General features: G+C 40.5%; 1 pseudogene across 1 annotated transcript; it reads right to left on the minus strand.

Annotated features, from left to right (window-relative positions):
* Positions 1–715: 715 nt before the first annotated feature.
* On the minus strand, positions 716–20,015 carry LOC307175660 (centromere protein R-like; annotated as a pseudogene). The gene is made up of 2 exons: positions 19,962–20,015; positions 716–1,119 (listed from the first exon to the last, which is right to left on the minus strand). The product of its transcript is annotated as a centromere protein R-like (transcript).
* Positions 20,016–20,532: the final 517 nt, after the last annotated feature.

Genomic DNA, 20,532 nt, shown 5'->3' on the forward strand with positions numbered 1-20,532 from the left:
GGTGCTACTTCTTCAGCCCTCAGTCTGTCTGAACAGCAGGGCTACCTGCAGGGACTTTCCACCAATTCTTAAAGACAGGGCCTATTTCCTCTGAAAATCAGCGCTTCATAAATATACCAAGCTTTGTTATGGGAAAAAGAAACTTTTATTTTATGGCACAGAGAGAAGTAAAGGTATTGGCAAAGGAAAACCACGGAAGGTCAAGTTCCTGGAGCTAGAACTTCACTCAGAGCAGGGCTACCAGTTCCAGTTTCCTAGTTTGGCTCCATTGCCTGCAGGTCATTACATCATAGGACCTTGGAGTAGAATGAGCTATTGGAGATTTCTTGATGTTGCACCCTTGTTCCTCCTACTCTGAGAGCCTGTTAAATATTCCCAGTTCCCTCACTCTCCCCTTATATCACATGGCAGGAATCAGGGTCATGTAGTGAAAAGACGATGGAAAATATACTTACTGGATATATATTAAGTCTATCCACAAATGCTAAAAGTATATAGAAGCATATGAGATACAAAATATAAGTCAAGATCCTCTTCTACACATTGGCTTACTTTAAAGGGTCAAGAAGAAATGTATTATTTACATTGAGATTATCTACTGGTGTGTGTAGAAAGTTTAAATTAGCTGCAAGAAATTTTATCTAGACATGCACCTGCCTGTGCTATGATCTGGTATATACTGGGTAGATTAATTACAAACACTTCTTCTGTTCCTTTAAATATGATCAGGCAGATACAGAAGTTGGCATGTTCATAGTGAGTGCATTTCTTCTAAATGCCTTTGTTGGGAAGTCCTGAATTCTTCTTTTCAAATAGCTTCTGTTTTGTTACTTTTGTCATTAGGTCTTTTGTTTTCTGCATTTCTCTTTTTAAGACACATGATGCATGGGAGATACCAATGGGATTTTCAAGCTCTCTACTGTCCTCCAAAGCCTGTATATTACTTAAATTTTGCATTATTTCCATGAATTCGTCTGATGATTTCTCAACTTTGGATAGCAACACCATGAATTCATCATTGTCTTGTGTAGTAGATTCCTTTCTTTTGATTATACTGAGGTGATTCCAGTTTTTCCTCTTTCCATTTGATGGTCCATTTTTGTTCTCTTGTTTTGTTCTCTCATTTTGGAATCAAAATGACTTAGGAGTGAATTCCATTTCTGCCCCTCTGAACTCTGTGATAATTGGGCAAGTTGACTTTTTCTGTCTCAGTTTCTTCAGTAGGAAAGTAAGGATAGTAATAGCTACCTTTTTTTTGGCTTTTGTCAAGAATAAATGACAAAAATGACTGTTTGCTTGTACAATGTTTTGGCACATAGGTGTTCGATAATAGTTATTGCTATCATTTTATCTATTCGGGGTTGATTTTCCTTTGGATACTCTACTTCATCAATGCCCTTCTGAAAGTGAGGGGTGTCTTGAACAAAATATAATTCCTCTGATACTATCCCAGATCTGGAGAGATGATAGAGGTAGAGATAGAGATGAGAGAGAGAGAGAGAGAGAGAGAGAGAAGGAGAGATGGGGATTTGCTATGCACCAAGCACTGTGTTAAATAGTGGGCATGCAATATCTCATCAGAGCGTTACACGAGTCTTTGTGGTAACATAATGTACTATTTATAATGAAGACACTGAGGTTCAGAGAGGGTAAACAGCTTGCTCAAGACCGCACACTGTCAGGGTGTGGTCAGGTGGCTGGGGCTGAGAGTCCCCTTCTATGGCTGGAAGCTAGGGTGAGGTCCTATCTGAGGCAGCATTGGTGGGGGTGGGAATGAGGAAGGGAGGTAGAAAGCCAGGAAGGCAAACCTGGTCAGAGGTTTTGAGAGAGAGCTACATTTTAAACCGTGGTAGTTACGTGCAAAACTCAATTCCAAGAACCAAGCAGTACTGGCTTCTTTGGAACCCAAACAATAGCATTTTGGCGTTAGGTAGGATGGTGGTGTAGGAGGCAAGGTTAGGACAGGGTTTCCTGAGCTAATGTTGTGAATGTAAGTATGTGTTTGTATAGGCTGGTGGGTGCCTGAGTGAGTCTGAATTGAAGAGGTTGCATCAAGGCAGACATGAAACAGGGCCTCCCACAAGCTAAATCTCTTTATTCATGCTGCACGTGCTGAGAGAAGTTAGATCGAGATTTGTCAAAGCCTGAAACAGGATTCCTCTGCCATGTCAAGGCAGAAAGTCAAGACTCCTTAGAGCTCTCCAAACTCTTTACACAGGTGACGAAGCTGTCACTGCTACAGTTGGAGATGGACCTGCGCTGACTTCTGCAGAAAGACTTCTCTGTTTCCTGTCTCCCTCTCCTCTGCCTCTCAGAGGCAGATGACTCTTACAAGGCAGATCTGGTGATGCGTTCTTAGGGAGACCCAGGTTCAGTTTCAGAGGATCTTTTTCTTTTCTCATCTCTTTTACTTTGTAGCTGTGTTGCAGCATATTGGCATTTCCTCCCACCAGTCCTGGGAGACATAAAAGCCAGGTCGAGGATACAGAACGAAGCCAAGCAGCTCAGTCCAACAACTTATGATTCTAATAGCAAATCCAGGCCCCTGGCCTCCAGTGGGGTGGTTATTTCACTACTCGACCTGCTTTTCTGGAAGAGCTCTAGGTTGATGGAAAGTGCTGTGGTCAGAGACATCTCTACATTTCATGTCTCACTTTTGTTTCCATGAAGATATAAATTATGTTTCTTTCTTAAAGGATACTCAAAAAAGTTTGCCATGACTTTAAACATTTGCTAACAGTAAGTATATAGAGAGATAGATAGACATGTATGCATGTGTACACACACACACACACACACACACACACACACACGCACACACGGGTGTTCCATCTGAGTTTCATATAAGAACTTAGACTTGCTTTCACATTGCTCAGAACTGCAGGCATCAAGAAGAACTGCCCTGCCTTTCTTTACACAGATATAATTATAAGAACTACTGAAAGAACCAAGAAAGAACTGACAGTAACAAGTCTAATTAGATGTTGAAAGAGAGAGATCCACATTTAGCTGATTCTGACAAGATTCTTCTGACAAGATTCTTCCTGACAAGATTCTTTCTGAACACAAACTATTCATATTTACCTAAGTATTGAGGCAAATTAAACCAGATAAAAGAAGCATGGGATTTGGTGTTCCCGTGGTAGGAATTCATACGTGTATGTGTTTTAAATTTATACGTTTCATACATAGAGGTATGTATTTTCCTATATTACTGCTTTTATTTCTGTCTCTTAAGATTTAAGAAAGATGGAGCAGATGTACTTTTGGGTATTTCTCCCACTAAGTACAATGGAAGAGCCTGGACATTATATATGACACAAACATAAGATGATTCTGAAAAGAAGAGAGACGGCTGACTGACTAATGACTTTGGGAACAGAAGAGCAACTTAGTGGTGAGTTTTCTTTTTGTTTCGTGTTTCTCAGACACAGGTCTCAAGAAGCTGGCATCCCCAAATACCAGTGGGCGCAGACAAAAAAGGCCCTACCAAGAGCCTGCTCTCTCAACCAGAGGACCAGGAAAATGACAGAAAACTATTAGACAATAATTGGTCTGCTTCTGCCAACAACAAGGAAAACACCGTGGTCCCACCCCACCCCTGCCAGCAAAGGCTGGGGAGGCAATATTCCCATCTTCGTGAGGCTGTAATGAGGCACTTCAATTCCCCCCACTCCCTCCAACATGGGTGGTGTCTCAGACCTCCCAGAGGGACCAGAACTTCCACTCCTTCTTGGTGGACAGAGACATCCTTCCCCCTCCCCTGGGTTAGTATCAGAGGAGGTCTAGTAGAGTGGACTTTCCTCACAACCCACTAATAATGAGGTCCCCCCACCCTCCATCAGAAGAGGTCACATGGGGAGCAGTTAAGGGGGCAGCTCCAATGCCTCCCAGCCAGGGGGTATCAATGGAGCCTAGTACCTAGTATGGAGTGGGAACTCCCAGCCTTGCTCAGCAATAGCTACATTCACTGTTGGAGCAATGTCAGAAGAAGTCAGCTAAAACAGAAGGCTTAATTAAGATCTATCTCTTACAATGCACGCAATATACAAAATGTCTAGTTTTCAATCAAAAATCACTTGTCACATCAAGAACTAAAAAGATCTCAAATGGATGGAAAAAAGAAAATCAGTAGACGCCAACAGCAAGCTGACAGAGATGTTAGAAGTATCTGGCAAAGATTTTAAAGCAGTCATTGTAAAAATGCTTCAGTGAGCAATTAGGAATACATTTCAAACCCCCTTCCCCCCAACCAAAAGTAGGCAGCCAAAAGACTCAGAGAGAAAAACTTGATTTCATCAAACATTTTGAAAAATTGTTGTCAATTTCTGTAGCGATGAAAATAAACTCAAAGTTTTATTTTAACTGACTTGGAAATCTCACTGTCAGTAACGAACAATTTGAGAGTAGAGATGGGTGGTTGGCATCCGGTCTTGGATCCCGGGAGGCCAGAGTGGCCAGGAGGAAGGGAGACCAGTGCTTGGATCAGGCATGTGTTCTGAGTGAGCACTTGACAGGTCAAGCAAGAGCAGTGAGTGGTGTGTTAGTACCAAAGTCCAGAAGGCAAGCCAAGAACAGAGTCGAAGAGTTCTGTTTATCCAAGGGAGACTAGACTAGACATAACTTCCAATTAAGCAGGCTGGGGTTAGCGTTCAAGGTGGTCCACCCAACAGAAAGGAGTTCTAGACGGTAAGATACTGAGAGTGTTTCCAAGCTCTAGCACAGAGGACCTGTTCTGTAGAAACAGCAAATTGGTTTTATGAACATATATCTTAGCTCAGGTCAGACAGTACTTTAACAAGGAGGCAGGGAGAAGTAGAAGCTGGCTTGCCTGAGTTCTCCACATTGTCAGGGCAGCTAACGTTAGCAAGCTGCTCTAACAGAGGCCTGGCCAGTATCCAGGAGGGTGGGGCAGATAGTCTAAGCTAAATCATAGAACTACGTAATTCTCATGTGATTAGGAGTCAGGGTAAGCCAGTTGTTTAAAATGTGAAAAGCCACTAACAATACACACAGAGCCATAGCTTTCACTCTGTCATCCAGAGATGGCACTGAGCAAAGTCTGATACCCTCCCTGGTGTCTCAACTATCCAACCCCAGGGCCCGCAAATCCTGGTCACTAGATTTCTCACTTGGGTTCATACATTTCCTTATGCCTTAACTCCATCTCACCTTAATGAGTAGGCTTTTTCTTTTTTCTTCCCAGAAGGCGGCAGCAGGGGTGGTAGGTGATGGCAGAGCAAAAGACAGAGGGCTAGAAATTGAATGTCAACATTCAGCTCACCTCTCGCCATCCATAGCTCTTCCATTATTTCACTGCACATTATGGGACCCCCTTTTGACCTAGTTATTGTATGTGACCACTGGCGTTCATCAGTCTTTATTGCTGTTGATATAGTTCCTTGCTTTTCCCAGAACTATTTGGCTTCCTCACAGTTTCCTCTATTCACTGTCCTATCCTTCTACAGAAAGAAAGCCAAATATCTATACTTTATAGAGAGAGATATACTGGGCAGAAGGAAGAGAATTTGGAAAGATAACAAAATTACAGCCTTACTTTATACCAAAATTACTCTCAATGAATGAAAGATTTACATGTTTATTTAAAAGGAATAATGGGACTTAATTAAACTTAAAAACTTTTGCACAACAAAGGAAACCATAAATAAGACAACCCTCAGAATGGGAGAAAATATTTGCAAATGAAACAACAGACAAAGGATTAATCTTCAAAATATACAAACAGCTCATGGAACTCAAAATCAAAAAAACAAGCAATCCAATTAAAAAATGGACAGAAGACCTAAACAGACATTTCGCCAAGGAAGACATACAGATAGCCAAGAGGCACATGAAAAGACACTCAACATCACTAATTATTAGAGAAATGCAAATCAAAACTTCAATGAGGTATCACCTGCCGGTCAGAATGGCCATTATCAAAAAATCTAGAAACAATGAATGTTGGAAAGGGTGTTGTGAAAAGGGATCCCTCCTGCACTGTTGGTGGGAATGTAAATTGATACAACCACTATGGAAAACACTATGGAGGTTCCTTAAAAAGCTAAAAATAGAACTACCATATGACCCAGCAATCCCACTACTGGGCATATACCCTGAGAAAACCATAATTCAAAAAGAAACATGTACCACAATGTTCATTGCAGCACTATTTACAATAGCCAGGACAAGGAAGCAACCTAAGTGTCCATCAACAGATGAATGGATAAAGAAGATGTGGCACATATATACAATGGAATATTACTCAGCCATAAAAAGAAACGAAATTGAGTTATTTTTAGTGAGGTGGGTGGACCTAGAGTCTGTCATATAGAGTGAAGTGAGTCAGAAAGAGAAAAACAAATACTGTATGCTAATGCATATATATGGAATCTAAAAAAAATAAAATAAAATAATGGTACTGATGAACCTAGGAGCAGAACAGGAATAAAGATGTAGACATGGAGAATGGACTTGAGGACATGGGGTGGGAGGGGGAAGCTGGGGTGAAGTGGGAGTAGCATCAACATATATACACTACAGAATGTAAAATAGTTGGCTGGTGGGAAGCAGCAGAATAGCACAGGGAGACAGTTCGGTGCTTTGTGATGACCTAGAGGGGTGGGATAGGGAGGGTGGGAGGGAGGCTCAAGAGGGAGGGAATATGGGGACATATGTATGCATCTGGCTGATTCACTATGGTGTACAACAGAAACTAACACACTATTGTGAAGCAATTATACTCCAATAAAGATCTAGTAAAAAAAAAAGGAATAGAAAAAGATGCAGGTGATTATAAAGTAAGGGAGATATTTCTAAGAATAACATGAAAGATAGAAACCATAATAGAAAATATTTAAATGGTTTGAATTTTACTAAAAATAAAAATTTCTTCATTGTCTTCATTATCTCTGGGTAGTGATATTCAGGTATTTATATTTTATTTATCTTATTGCATCTCTATTTTTTAAAGTTCTTAGTAAACATATAAAAGGGAAATTATCTTACATGTCCCATACAATAAATAATATTGAAAGTCAAACATCAAACTGAAGAAAAAAACTGCATCATATAGAATGCAATATATAAAGAGTTCTTACACATCAATATGAAAAATACTCAGTTCCCAATAGAAGACCATATAAAAGTTGTTAATAGTGTATCACAAAAGAGGCACTACAAATGAGCAGTAAATTTTTTAAATGTTTACTGTAATATTTATTGAAATATTGCAATATAAATGTAAAGTGAAACAATAATAAGATACCTTTTGGTGGGTGCCTATCAAAATGCCAAAAAATATTAAATTGGTATAATCTTGTAAATTGGTATAATCTTGGTATAGTCTTTTGGAAAGCCATTTGGTGATGAGTCAAAAGACATCATTTCTTTTTACCCTTGGAATAGTAATTATACTGCTAGTAATTGCTCTTTAGGAAAGGATCATAAGTATGTCCAAAGTGAAGATTTTATCCAAAGAATTTTTTCAATAGAAACAAATTCAAGGGCTTCCCTGGTTGCGCAGTGGTTCAAGGGGACAGGGGACATGGGTTCAAACCCTGGTCTGGGAAGATCCCACATGCTGCAGAGCAAATACGCCCATTTGCCACAACTACTGAGCCCATTCGCCATAGCTACTGAAGCCCACGTGCCTAGAGCCTGTGCTCTGCAACAAGAGAAGCCACCACAATGAGAAGCCTGTGCACTGCAATGAAGAGTAGCCCCCGCTCACTGCAACTAGAGAAAAGCCCACGTGCAGCAATGAAGACCGAATGCAGCCAAAATAAAATAAATTAAATAAATTTTTAAAAAAGCAAATTCAAATATCTCCCCAAATAAGAGATTAGTTAAGTAAATTATGGTATACCATAAGGTAAAAAAAAAATTTTAATATATATATTCCCTTTATAAATGAATTTTTAGAACAATGTCTGATATGAAAAATATACAGTATATTTTGTTTGGTAAAAAAGTGGTACATAAAACAGTATATATAGTCAATTTTCTGTTTTTGGTCAAAAGAAAATTCATGTATAGAAAAAAGACAAGCAAGATATACACGTCGAGTGTGTATAGTGGTTACCTTTAAGTAGCGGAATTATTTGGCTTGTCTATGTTATATACATTTTTTTAAATTAGCATACATTCTGTGGGAAAATATTGAAACTGTTTTTTACAAAGTTGGTGGCCAGCATGAGTAGATAAAACAAGCCGCACTCTTTGTATGGCCCGTCACTCCACCACAAAGGGGTGATATTATTTTGCTGACGGCCCTTTAGACCACTCAATCTCATGTTGCAAATCTAGCCATGATGGGAACCAAACCCAGTTCAAGGAGAGAATTTCAAAACGTACTCAAGTGAACAGTTTCTTCTCTTCCAGGATCAGGAGGACAAATGCAATGTCTTCTGTGCAAAAGGGAGAGAATGGTTCAGGTGCACAAATGCTACAGTAATATTTTTGTCCACAGATTCAGAGAGAAAAATCTGACCAAGGAAAGACACACCTTTGGTTTGCCCATTGTGAATTTCGTAGAGAAGTACAGGGAGGGGAGGGGTTGGGGTTTCCATGTGGTTGGTTTTCACTGAATAGCACTGAACCTCGAGAAAGCCCATAAATAATTGGCACTGTTGGAGGGGGAAATTTTATCATGACTTTTTTCTTCCTTTTTTTTTTTTTAAAGTACAGTAGGCACAGAGCCGTGACACTGCATGTTGTGCAGTAGCATTGGTGTTCCAGCCGATTCTCTCCTGGACAGAGGAACAAGGAGACTAGCAACTGAGATTAGCATCCAGTGACCAATGTCACATTTGCATCTGAAAGTACCCACCACAAACAACTGAGGCAGCACTTGTGCAGGAGGAGAAGGGACTTGAATAAATCTTCTCGGGCTGTGTGTCCTGTCCGAGGACTCTGAGTCAAGCCTCATATAGCTCTAGTCTCCAGGAGAGAGCCTTCTGTATTCAATATAAACATCTTATCTCAAGAGATATATCCCCTATCTCAGGTTAAATAATCCATTTGGTGCCAGATTCCAGGAGCGACATCTTTAGTTCCTCAACCTCTCTCTGTTCGCTTTGTCTTTTTCCCATCCTTTCTGCCGTGTATTGCTCTACCTCATTCACCAGATGGAGGATGTGGTCTGATATTCCTTTGTTTCATCACTTGAAAATGTGTGGGGGAACAGTCCTTGAAGTTGGACAGATGAAATCTCTCTAGCCCTGGGAATCTGATAAATTTTTTCCCTCCCCAAGGATGTGAGTGCAGGACCTTACTTGGTCAATTGTTCTGGTACACAGCTCTGTCCTCTGGGGGTTGGTGGGGGGGGAAGCAGTAGGGACAAAGGAATGGAATTCCACTTCCTCCTCAGGGAAAGAGAAAAACTTAACATTGTGAGTTTTCCCAGGCTTCTTCTGGGACGCCAAAGAAGACTGAATTGCATAATTTCACAAAAATGCAAGATGCAACCTACACCACATCCATAAGCTCTGATAATATAGAGTCAAGGGAATAGAGAAACCGAGAAACATATGCATGATTTCCTGACCTGATTTAAAGACCATGATTGCAAAACCTAAGTGCCTCCAGACCAAACAACTACATACACAGGCAATGTAACTCACCATGGAGGGATCCTAATGCCACATGGAGTTCTTTCACAATAGCTACTGGGGAGAACCCGGAGACACACATGAGAGTTTTTCCTACTGCAGAGTAATTTCCAGGATTTCCATATTGGAAACCTTGCCCATTCCTCTGATAGAGATCAGTATTTGAAGACAAAGAGAGCTTTTAAGATATTGCTATTTATTTAATAGATTTCCTTCTCTGAGCTCGCAGGCTAATTTCTTGATATTCAGTTCTTTGCATTTGTTTGTGTTTAAAATGTGTTGATTGTTTCCTGTTCAACAGCAAGGCTGGGCTAAGACCAAAGCTGCTGGGCTTGGGACCCTAGCCAACTGCTCAGAGGGCCTCAACAACTATTCCAGTGGTGGCCCTGGCCCGACAGACATGAAGGAGAGGGAGTGGGCTTCTATTCAATTAAACAGTTGTTTGTTAGGCATCTATTGTGCTATAACTGTGTAAGAGCCATATACTGAGAATTCAAAGATAAATATGACATAGCCTCTGCCCTTAAGAATGGCATAATCTTTTTTTTTGATTTTTTTAAAAATAATTTATTTATTTATTTGTGCCAGGTCTTAGCTGCGGCAGGTGGGCTCCTTAGTTGTGGAATGTGAACTTTTAGTTGTGGCATGTATGTGGGATCTAGTTCCCCGACCAGGGGTTGAACCCAGACCCCCTGCATTGGCAGTGTGGAGTCTTAACCACTGTACCACCAGGAAAGTCCCAAGAATGTCATAGTCTGATGGGAAAATACTTATAAAAATGGATTAATGTAATATGATAACTGCTAAATTGGTACTGTGAATGAACACTATTTTTATACGCTGACCTTGAGGGGAGGGGAGGGCCTTAAAAAATCCCTCAGCAGCAAAAATCATGATCTGAAAGAATTTATCTAGACTTATTACAGGGATTCCTTTCTTTGACTTCCAATTCAGTGGTGTCCAAGGTAGGTGTGGGTACCCTAGGAGGTGCAGAAAATAATCACGCAGATGCAGAAATAAAATATTATAACTTACGTTTATGCTTGTTAATGTATTCTTTAAACTTTTATTTTTTGCATTTATTTTATCATATGACAGAATAGTTCAGTAGTAAATGTTTATCATTTACAAAAATAATGTACTGTATTGGGCAGTGCACACTCCAAAAATTTTGACATGAAAGTGTGAACAAAAGTTTGAAAACTATTAAGCTCATCTGCAAGGCCTTACATCATCTTCCCTCAGGGCTTTGGACAGTTTGCCTGTGTCTCAGCAGCTCAAGCTCACCTGACTGTCTTCCACCACCTCTGCTCGGCAAAGAGAGGACCCTCAAATTAACTTCCTCCTTTGAAGGCTGCCTGTAATTATATGATTCCGCCTTCCCTTTATGTCATAAAGGGATGAGGAGGCGGACATCCAGATAAGTGAAATAACTTGTCCAACTAATACTACTAATGTGCTCTCTGGCAGAAATTAAGAAATAAAGCAAAACGACCCTGAATTGGCTGAGGTGTTCTACTAATGAGAAACCGGCCAAAGTCTTAAGCAGAAAAGCCAAAATCACAAATCCTGTTGCTACAAGAACTATAAAAGCCATGAGATGAATGAGACAGGGTAAATGAATCAGCATAACTAATGGCTATTTGTGGAATTTTGTAGTCATACAAGTCTCAGTTAAAAGCCCAGCTTTGCCACTGAGTATCTGTGAGATCTAAGAACTTACCAAACTCTTTTAAGTATATCAGTTGCTGTTCTTGGGTTACAAGGAATAGAAACTACTTCTGACTAACACAAGCATTCCCAAAAGGAATTTGTTGGAAGGAAACGAGGTCATTTCCAGAGTCAAAGGAAGAGCTGAAACTCAGCCTTTGCAAAGGAGAAGATCTAGGCAGTCCCAGAGATCCAGTTCCAGTGATGTGAAATCTGTTGTAACTTTAGGATACTCAGCTCTGACAACTCCACTCTAACTGATTTTGAATCCTGTATCTCCACCCAAAATTCAAATTCTTGGGATAGAGATTCTAACTGGCCTTCTTGGTCCCTTGTCTACCTCTGTGGTTCTGGGATTGGACAGAGCTGGGATTTACATATGGAAAAAAATCCACCCCTCCACAAACCCTGAGAATTAGATGATCAGCATCTCCACAACAAAATACAAATAAGACACATTGAGATGGTAAAAGAGGCAGAGACAAGTCCTTGCCCAGGACCCCACCACAGGCATGGCAACCCACAACCAGGAGGGTCTCCCTAAAACAAGGAACTCTTCCTTGAGGAATGAACAGATTGTGCCCCACATCAGAAACTCTGATCCTTGGAGCCAACATGGAAACATAAGCCCCCAAAACATCAGGTTTTGAAAACCAGCAGGGATTAGGGTCAGAAGAATGATAGAACTGTAGAGAATAGGAAAATATAATATTTATATTATATGTTTTATTAATATATATATTTTGTTAATAATATATAATTATTAACAGACATAAAGGGAGATATTGACAGTAATACAGTAATTGTACTATGACTTTAATACTTCATTTACATCAATGGATAGATCATACAGACAGAAAATCAGTAAGGAAACATTGGCCTTAACACATTAAACCAGACAAACTTAATAGATATATACAGAACATTCTATACAAAAGCAGCAGCATATGCATTCTTCTCAAGTGCACATGGAGCATTCTCCAGGATAGATTGCATGTTAGCCCTCAAAACGAGACTCAATAAATGTTAAAGATTGAAACCATATTTTCCAGCCACAATGGTATGAAAATAGAAATCAACAAAAAGAAGAAAACTGGAAAAAATACAAACTTGTGGAGATTAAACAACATGGTACTAAAACCAAAGGGTCAACAAACGAATCAAAGGGGGAATAAAAATTACCCTGAGAAAAATGAAACTGGAAATATAACATTCCAAAATCTATGGGATGCAGCAAAGGCAGTTCAGAGATGGAAGTTCATAGCAATAGGGGCCTACCACTAGAAATAACAAAAATCTCAAATAAACAATCAAACTTTACATCTACAGGAACAAGAAAAAGAAAAGCAAACAAAGCCCAAAGTTAGTAGATGGAAGGAAATAATGATTAATTGAACTAAGATAATGTTTGCAAAATCCCTAATACAATACCTGCACTTAGTAAGTGTTCAATTGCTATGAATTATATGAGAGACCATATGGAAATTATTAAAAGGTCAGGGTTCTTTTCTTATACAGTATTGGTAGAAGTGGCTTTCACCGAGGGATCTATTTGATTGAATGCCAATGATGGAATGAATATTGGAAGGGAATGTGATAATATAATTACTCCAGTGAGAAATTTCAGTTACTTTTATGCCTGCTTTGTGCATGGCGTCCCACTCATCATCATATTTCATTATTCTTAAACTCTGTGATTCCAAATGCAAATTTGCAAAAAATAAAATCACCCTTTTAAGCCACCCCCCTCCCCATTTGCTCTTTCCATAAGTCTTGAGAGTCTTTACATGGTTTCCCTGAACTCTCCAAGGACATGTTGAGTTTGAGAAGGAGGAAAAAATTCTGCTTTTGAGAATTAGCTACTCACAGGAGGTATCAACATGAAACTAAACAGTCAATTTTGTAAAAAAGCAGTCAAACTCATAGACAGAATTTTAGATAATTAATGGAATTTTTTAGTCATTGGGCTGAATTAAATGCATATTTAAACATCACATCAACATAACCTCAGATTTGGTATTAATTTGTTCCAGGGTTGATAAACAGGCTCCAGTTGTACAATTATTATCGGCTAAATGACCCATGTCCCCACATTTGGTCATGATTTGTGATGCATGATGAATATGCACATGGAGAGGGAGGTGGTGTGGCCAAGTGGAGAGATTGTAAACAAGTAGAGTCAGGGCAGGTGGGATGTACCATGACCCCACCTCTGCCCTGACAGCATTTTTATCTCCCTGGCATTGTCCTAATCTCTGCCCTGGGACACATTTATCCCAGAACAGAAAGTCTTGTGAGAAAGAGCCTTGAAATGGGGGTAGTTAAAGGGTTATTCAAGATCAAGATGACCAGAAAAATATTCAGAAAATATTCAGAGGAGGTTCCAGCCAGCCTGTGCAAAAATAAACAGATGGCTCTTGCATGCAAATGTGAGTGATGCTTATATGCACACGAGTAAAGGTTCCTGCTGACAAAGCAAAAGGGGAAACTGGAGCAATGCGCTGGGTAATTCAAGCAACAGGCTCGTTGTGTCTAGCTGAGCTGCGTGATTCAGCAAGGTCTGGGAGCAGAGCTTCAGCAAACCAGTTCTTTGATGTGTGGAGTTCCTTTGAGCTGGATTTAGCAACCTCCTCCTCCCACCGGCAGGCCATTGCCTTGAACAGTCTCTCCCTCCCCTCCCCATTTCACCAGCTCACGGTGTCCTTCAAAACAGACAAACAATATTCCACAGAGACACTGGGGAGATTGCAGGCAGTTCTTTCCCTCCTCCTTCTTATACCCTTAAAAATAAAACACGCTATCACCAGACATTCTGACACTTCAGATAGCTTATTGTGCGCATGAAGTAAATGACAATGAACTGGTGTCTTGCTGTCTGAAAGTTAGGCAGATACCTAGGGCAGTAGCTTTTTTTGTTTCATTTTGTTTTTTGTTTTTACTGTCTCAGGCCATTAAATGCTTGAAAACTACAGAAAAGCAAGTTTTAAAAATGGTGAATTTAGTGAGTGAGTAAACCACAGTTTCACCCAATTTTTAAGCCAAGATGAATTTAGTATACATACACAGACACACACAGACACACACACACACACAGACACACATACATTCATATGTACATGTGTTCAGTAGACAAAATGCTCTTTAAATAGCAAGGCCCCTGAGTACATTTAAAATATGATTTGATTTGCAACATGTAACTTAAATATAACCTTTGGGAAATGCATTCTTTGCATAACTTGTGGCAAATGTACAAAGACAATGTTTAAACGCTATCAAAATCTTTGGCTGAAGAGTAGTCAACTACGTATATCTTTGGTTTACAGACGCTAAACATCCAGATAGCTTCCAAAATGTGTTTCTAAAAGAAAAAAACCAATGTTTCCCCAAACCTCCCCTTGGCCCATTATTCTGGTTCTCAGAATTTGGCCCAAACCTCATCTTTGAAATTTTCTTTCTCGTTACTCTCCTACACAATTCTTCTACTTCTGTTTCTTACAAACTAAATAACTAAACATGTCAAAGTGCATAGGATATCTATGAAGGCTATGGAATCATGGACTGAAATATAGGATTCTCTGTGGGTCTCAGGCCTAGGGGGTTGGAAGTGTTGCAGAAATTCGGGGTGGGGGGGGACGTGTGGTTCTCAGTGAGAGGTCATCTTTCCTTCACTCTTTGTCTCTCTCTCCCTCACACATGTTACCGAGTCCAAGCTTGTACTGCTCACTGCACGACAGGCCAATAAATCAAGAGACAAGTTTTGGGGCAAGGAATAGAAACTTTACTCAGAAAGCCAGCAGACCAAGAAGATGGTGGACAAGTGTCCCAAAGAACCATTTTGTCTGGGCTGGATGCTAGTTTCTTTTATTTATTTATTAACTTATTTATTTTTGGCTGTGTTGGGTCTTCGTTGCCGTGCACGGCCTTCTCATTGCAGTGGCTTCTCTTGTTGTGGAGCACAGTCTCTAGGCACGTGGGCTTCAGTGGTTGTGGCTCATGGGCTCTAGAGCACAGGCTCAGTAGTTGTGGCGCACAGGTTTAGTTGCTGTGTGGCATGTGAGATCTTCCCGGACCAGGGCTTGAACCCGTGTCCCCTGCATTGGCAGGTGGATTCTTAACCACTGTGCCACCAGGGAAGCCCTGCTAGTTTATTTTATAGAGCAAAGAGAAGGATGTAAAGTATAAAAGGCAATAAGTTGTTACAAATATTTCCTGGTTCTGGCCAGACTCTGGAGGGTATGTGTTAACTTCTTCTTTCCTGCAGCCGTTTATAGGTTGGCCGGGTCAGGATGTTTCCTGTGAGCTAAACAAAGGTATTTTAGCTTAAGGTATTTAGCAAAGGTATTTTAGTATTATGTATACTTCAAGCTATAGGCAACATCCCTTTAGTGAGTAACTTGTAGCAAAACCAATAGAATACAAAGGTTAAAGAAATGGATCCAATATGGAGTCACATTTGTTTTTCCCTGTTACACAAATACACACACACATGCATACAAAAACTTCTGTAGACATTAGTACCACCAGGTGCTAATAGTAAGGGAAGACCCAACCTGATGCTGAGGAACCAGAATGAATGTTGTGCACAGGTCCTACTTTAAAAAATATTTTGACCAAGTAGATCTCAGGGATCACTGGCTTGAGTCCTGTGTTAGAATCAGAGCAACATGGGTTCAGTCTACCTCAGTGGCTAAAGTGTGCTTTGCTGTCCAGTTTTCATCTTAGGACCTGCGTGGTGCTTTCTGCCTTTCAAGCTGTCTTGAGTATCAAAGTTTGAATTCTACCTTTGATCATGACACAGACTAACCCCATCTGTCCAACATGCACTGTTGCCCATGTCTAGGGGCAAGGGGACCTCAGTCGAAATAAACTCTGACCTACTGCCCTGATCCCTGTGTCCTTGTGCAAAAGCCAAACATCCATCCTTCTGTGCAAAAGCACCACCTCTACTGTGCATCACAGCATTCAGCTCAGTGCTCTACACAGAAGGGATCAGGGAATATTTGAGTAAATAGAGGAGTTCAATAACTATCTGAGTGGAAAAACAAAACAGAAATGTAAAGAATCATTTGTATGATAAGCTGAATTTTTATGTTTTAATTCAAACATGTTAAAACTACACAGGGAAGTTTATGTTCAGTGCCCCTTTCTCCTCGAAGTATCTCTAGGCAATGAAGCAACTTTGGACCACTGCTGACCCCTCCCTGGCAGGGGGGCTCAGAATGACCCAGAGAACAGTACGAGACTGAGGTCAGGAGCCTTGGATGACTCAAACATTCTATAGGAGCTCTGTGACCTGGGTCAAATTAAATTTTGTGAACCCCAGTGTTTTCATTTGCTCATAACAGGTTTTGAAGATAAAATGTGATATCAATATGAACCTATTTTGGCCATTGTCACTTTTTATACGGCCTTTTTATTTTTCTGCTGGTAATATATAAGCACAAAGAGCTTAACCTAAAAGATCTGAGAGGTCAACTGGTGTAGCTTCTTATGTAAAAGCAACATTAAAATCTAAACTGTGCAAGATGATGGTCTACATATTATAAAGCTTTCCAGAAATGGAAAATTCACAAACACTCTTGGTAGGATGTTCAAAGATTTAATTACTTGGATCCTGGAAAGGCTTTATAACATAGTTTGTGCTGCCTTTAGGTCTTATGGTATCTATCAAAACAACTAGCAATTAACTCCTGATGTAAATAGACCTCTCCCTTTTCTGTTCACAGTGGTGTCTCTAGCTATCCTTTCTGAAGGGTCAGGGCAAGTCTGAGATGATAGGCTGTGAATGGTTACTTCTTGCTGCCTGTGGTCCATAGTAGGGGTGTCACCCATGGAACAGTGACAGGAAATACAGTCCCTCCCGACTTTCCCTGAGGTAACCCTACACTGGACCTCAATAAAGTCATGAAACATTAAAAAAAATTTTTATTGAAGTACAGTCAATTTACAATGTTTTGTTAATTTCTGCTGTACAGCAAAGTGATTCAGTTATACATATATATATATATATATATATATACATATACATTCTTATTATATTCTTTTTTATATTTTATAGTATTTATTTTTTCCATTATGGTTTATCACAGGATATTGAATATACTTCCCTGTGCCATACAATAGGACCTTGTTGTTTATCCATTCTGTATATAATAGTTTGCATCTGCTAATCCCAACCTCCCACTCCATCCCTCTACCTCCTCCCCACCCTTAGCAACCGCAAGTCTGTCCTCTATGTCTATGAGTCTGTTTCTGTTTCATAGACAAGTTTATTTGTGTCATATTTTAGATTCCACATATAAGTGATATCATATGATATGTGTCTTTCTCTTTCTGACTTATTTTACTTAGTATAATAATCTCTAGTTCTATCCATGTTGCTGTAAATGGCATTCTTTTTTATCACTGAATAGTATTCCATTTTATATATGTGTGTATATATATATATATATATATATATATATATATATATATATTACCACATCTTCTTTATCCATTCATCTGCTGATGGACAATTAGGTTGTTTCCATGTCTTGGCTGTTGTGAATAGTGCTGCTATGAACATATGGGTTCATGTATCTTTTTGAATTAGAGTTTTGTCTGGATATATGCCTTAGGAGAGGGATTGCTGGATCATATGGCAACTCTATTTTTAGGTTGTTTTTTTTTCGCGGTACCCGGGCCTCTCACTGTTGTGGCCTCTCCCATTGCAGAGCACAGGCTCCGGACGTGCAGGCTCAGTGGCCATGGCTCACAGGCCCAGCCGCTCTGCGGCATGTGGGATCCTCCTGGACCGGGGCACGAACCCACGTCCCCTGCATCGACAGGTGGACTCTCAACCACTGCGCCACCAGGGAAGCCCTATTTTTAGGTTTTTGATGAACCTCCATACTGTTTTCCATAGTGGCTGCACCAACTTACATTCCCACCAACAGTGTAGGAGGGTTCCCTTTGCGGCATGAGATATGTTTAATGAAGGGCTTTAGTTGACGATTCTACAGTTCTGTAGAGTGGGGAAGAGAACTGTGGTATTGCGATTTATAATAAGAAATATATATGAGGTCTTCATCCTCATTTCTGATACAGAGCTCCTAAAACACTGGGAATTTCCTAAGTGGTGAGAGCCATAAAGATGTCTTATGCCTTTTGTTATGTTAACGAGGTGAGTTTTGGACCGTAACTAAGGTTGGGGCCAGTTGCCAGGAAAATGAAGCATGTGATTACAGAGTTGGAACTTTTAGTCCCAACCCCTGACCCTGGGGAGGAGAGAGAGACTGGAGGTTGAATCAATGCCAATAGCCAATGATTTTAATCAGTCATGCCCATGTAATGAAGCCTCCATAAAAAAGCAAAAGGTTGGGATTTGGAGAGATTCCGTGTTGGTGAATATGTGGAGATTGGAGGAGAGTGTGAGCCTGGGGAGGGCATGGAAGCTCCGTGCCCTTTTCCCACACCTTGCCCTAGGCATCTCTTCCATAAAGTAAAACGTTTCTTTGAGTTGAGCCACTCTAGCAAATTAATGGAACCCGAGGAGGAGGTTGTGCGAACCTCCATAGCCAGTCTGTCAGAAGTCCAGGTAACAACCTGGGCTTGCGAATAGCATCTGAAAATGTGGGACTGAGCCCTTAACCTGTGGGATCTGACAGTGTTGGAATTGAGATGAATTGTAGGACACCCAGCTAGTATCCCATAATTGTTTGGTTATGTGGGTAATCCTCCAGCCCAACACACACACGTTGGAACCTTTAAGGAAGGAAGAAGTATTGGTATTCTCCCCAGGTTATTTCCTTGGCCCTTCTGGATCACACAAAGGTCAAGGTTTCACTGCCTAGGCCTGCTGGGAGAGGCTTCCCTTGATGTTTCCCAGGTGACTTGAGGGTGCCTTGCAGACTTCTCTTGGTCCTAAACTCTCTACTCACCTCCCTAAGACTCCTTTCTCTTTCACTCCTTTCCGCTTCTAGTGCCGTCACAATTCCCTCCCAATGGAAATCATTAAGTTCCAAGCTCAGGTCTTGTCAATTCCACAGGCTTCATCACTGAATGTCAATGATGAAGGGGCAGGGAACCACCCCTGTGTTTGCCCGTCCTTCAGGATCTAGTCCCATATATGGGGAGGCAGAAGCTCTAGAGTTTCTTCTCCAGATGGTGGCTACATGCCCTGAATGTATGTGGATTGACCTCCCTCTTTTTGGTCTGCAAGAGAAATCGTTGTTCTTCCCACTGACATAACTTGGACTCTCTTTCTTGTGAAATATTTTCATCACCTTTATTATGCAGAGGGAGAATTGATGGCTCCTTCTCTGCCCTGAGTTAATTCACAACCCATCTTATATGAACTTGATACTGAAGAGCAGCATGTCTAATTACTTCTCCTTAAGGTCCTCAGAGGTGGTGGTGGTGGAGACGGTGGGCTGGAGGAATAATCTCAGTGGACACCATCATGGTCATCATCATGATGTATTGAGTATTGGCTATGTGTCAGATATAATAATAATAACAACAATAACAACAACAACTCTAATAGCTGACACTTTTGATTGCTTGCTATGTGCCAGATCATGACATAGAGGCTTCACCTGTATTACATGTCATTATAACTTCATGATAACCCTATTATAACTTCATGATAACTATTGTTACCTCCATTGCATAGAGCAGGACACTGATAAACTGGTATGAAGCAATTATACCCATGGTCGTAGCCAGTAAGAAGTAGACCTGTGTTCACACCCATGTCTGATGAACTCCAGTGATTTATCCATTATACTCACCGTGGTTGGCATTTCCTAAGAATGGTTAATTGACTGATTTTCAAAAGAATATTTAGATCCTTGATATTTAACTCACAAGGTGTAGTTATGTGCTGTTGTTCGGTCCTGAGCAATCACAGCTGTCTACAATAAAGAAAGTATGAGCATTCGCAGTTGAAATTTACCCTAACTGAAATGGTGTTTTTAAAAAGCCTCCCTTTCTGACTTGCTAAGTGAATTTAATGCTCCAAATGGGTGCCAAATTGGCAGCCCATGGGATAAATTCCACTCTTTATGCAAGAAATAGACACAGTAGCCATGTGCTTCAACCATAACCTTGAGGGACCTTCTCTGTAGAACATAAGGCTAATGCATCCTTCACATCTCATTCCATCTTGGCCCCCATGAGCCCTGCTGATGTGGGTGCTGGGCCAGTAGTTATAATTGTGCTAGAACCTTTA

The sequence above is a fragment of the Stenella coeruleoalba genome, assembly GCF_951394435.1.
Source record: "Stenella coeruleoalba genome assembly, chromosome: 1".
Taxonomy (NCBI): domain Eukaryota; kingdom Metazoa; phylum Chordata; class Mammalia; order Artiodactyla; family Delphinidae; genus Stenella; species Stenella coeruleoalba.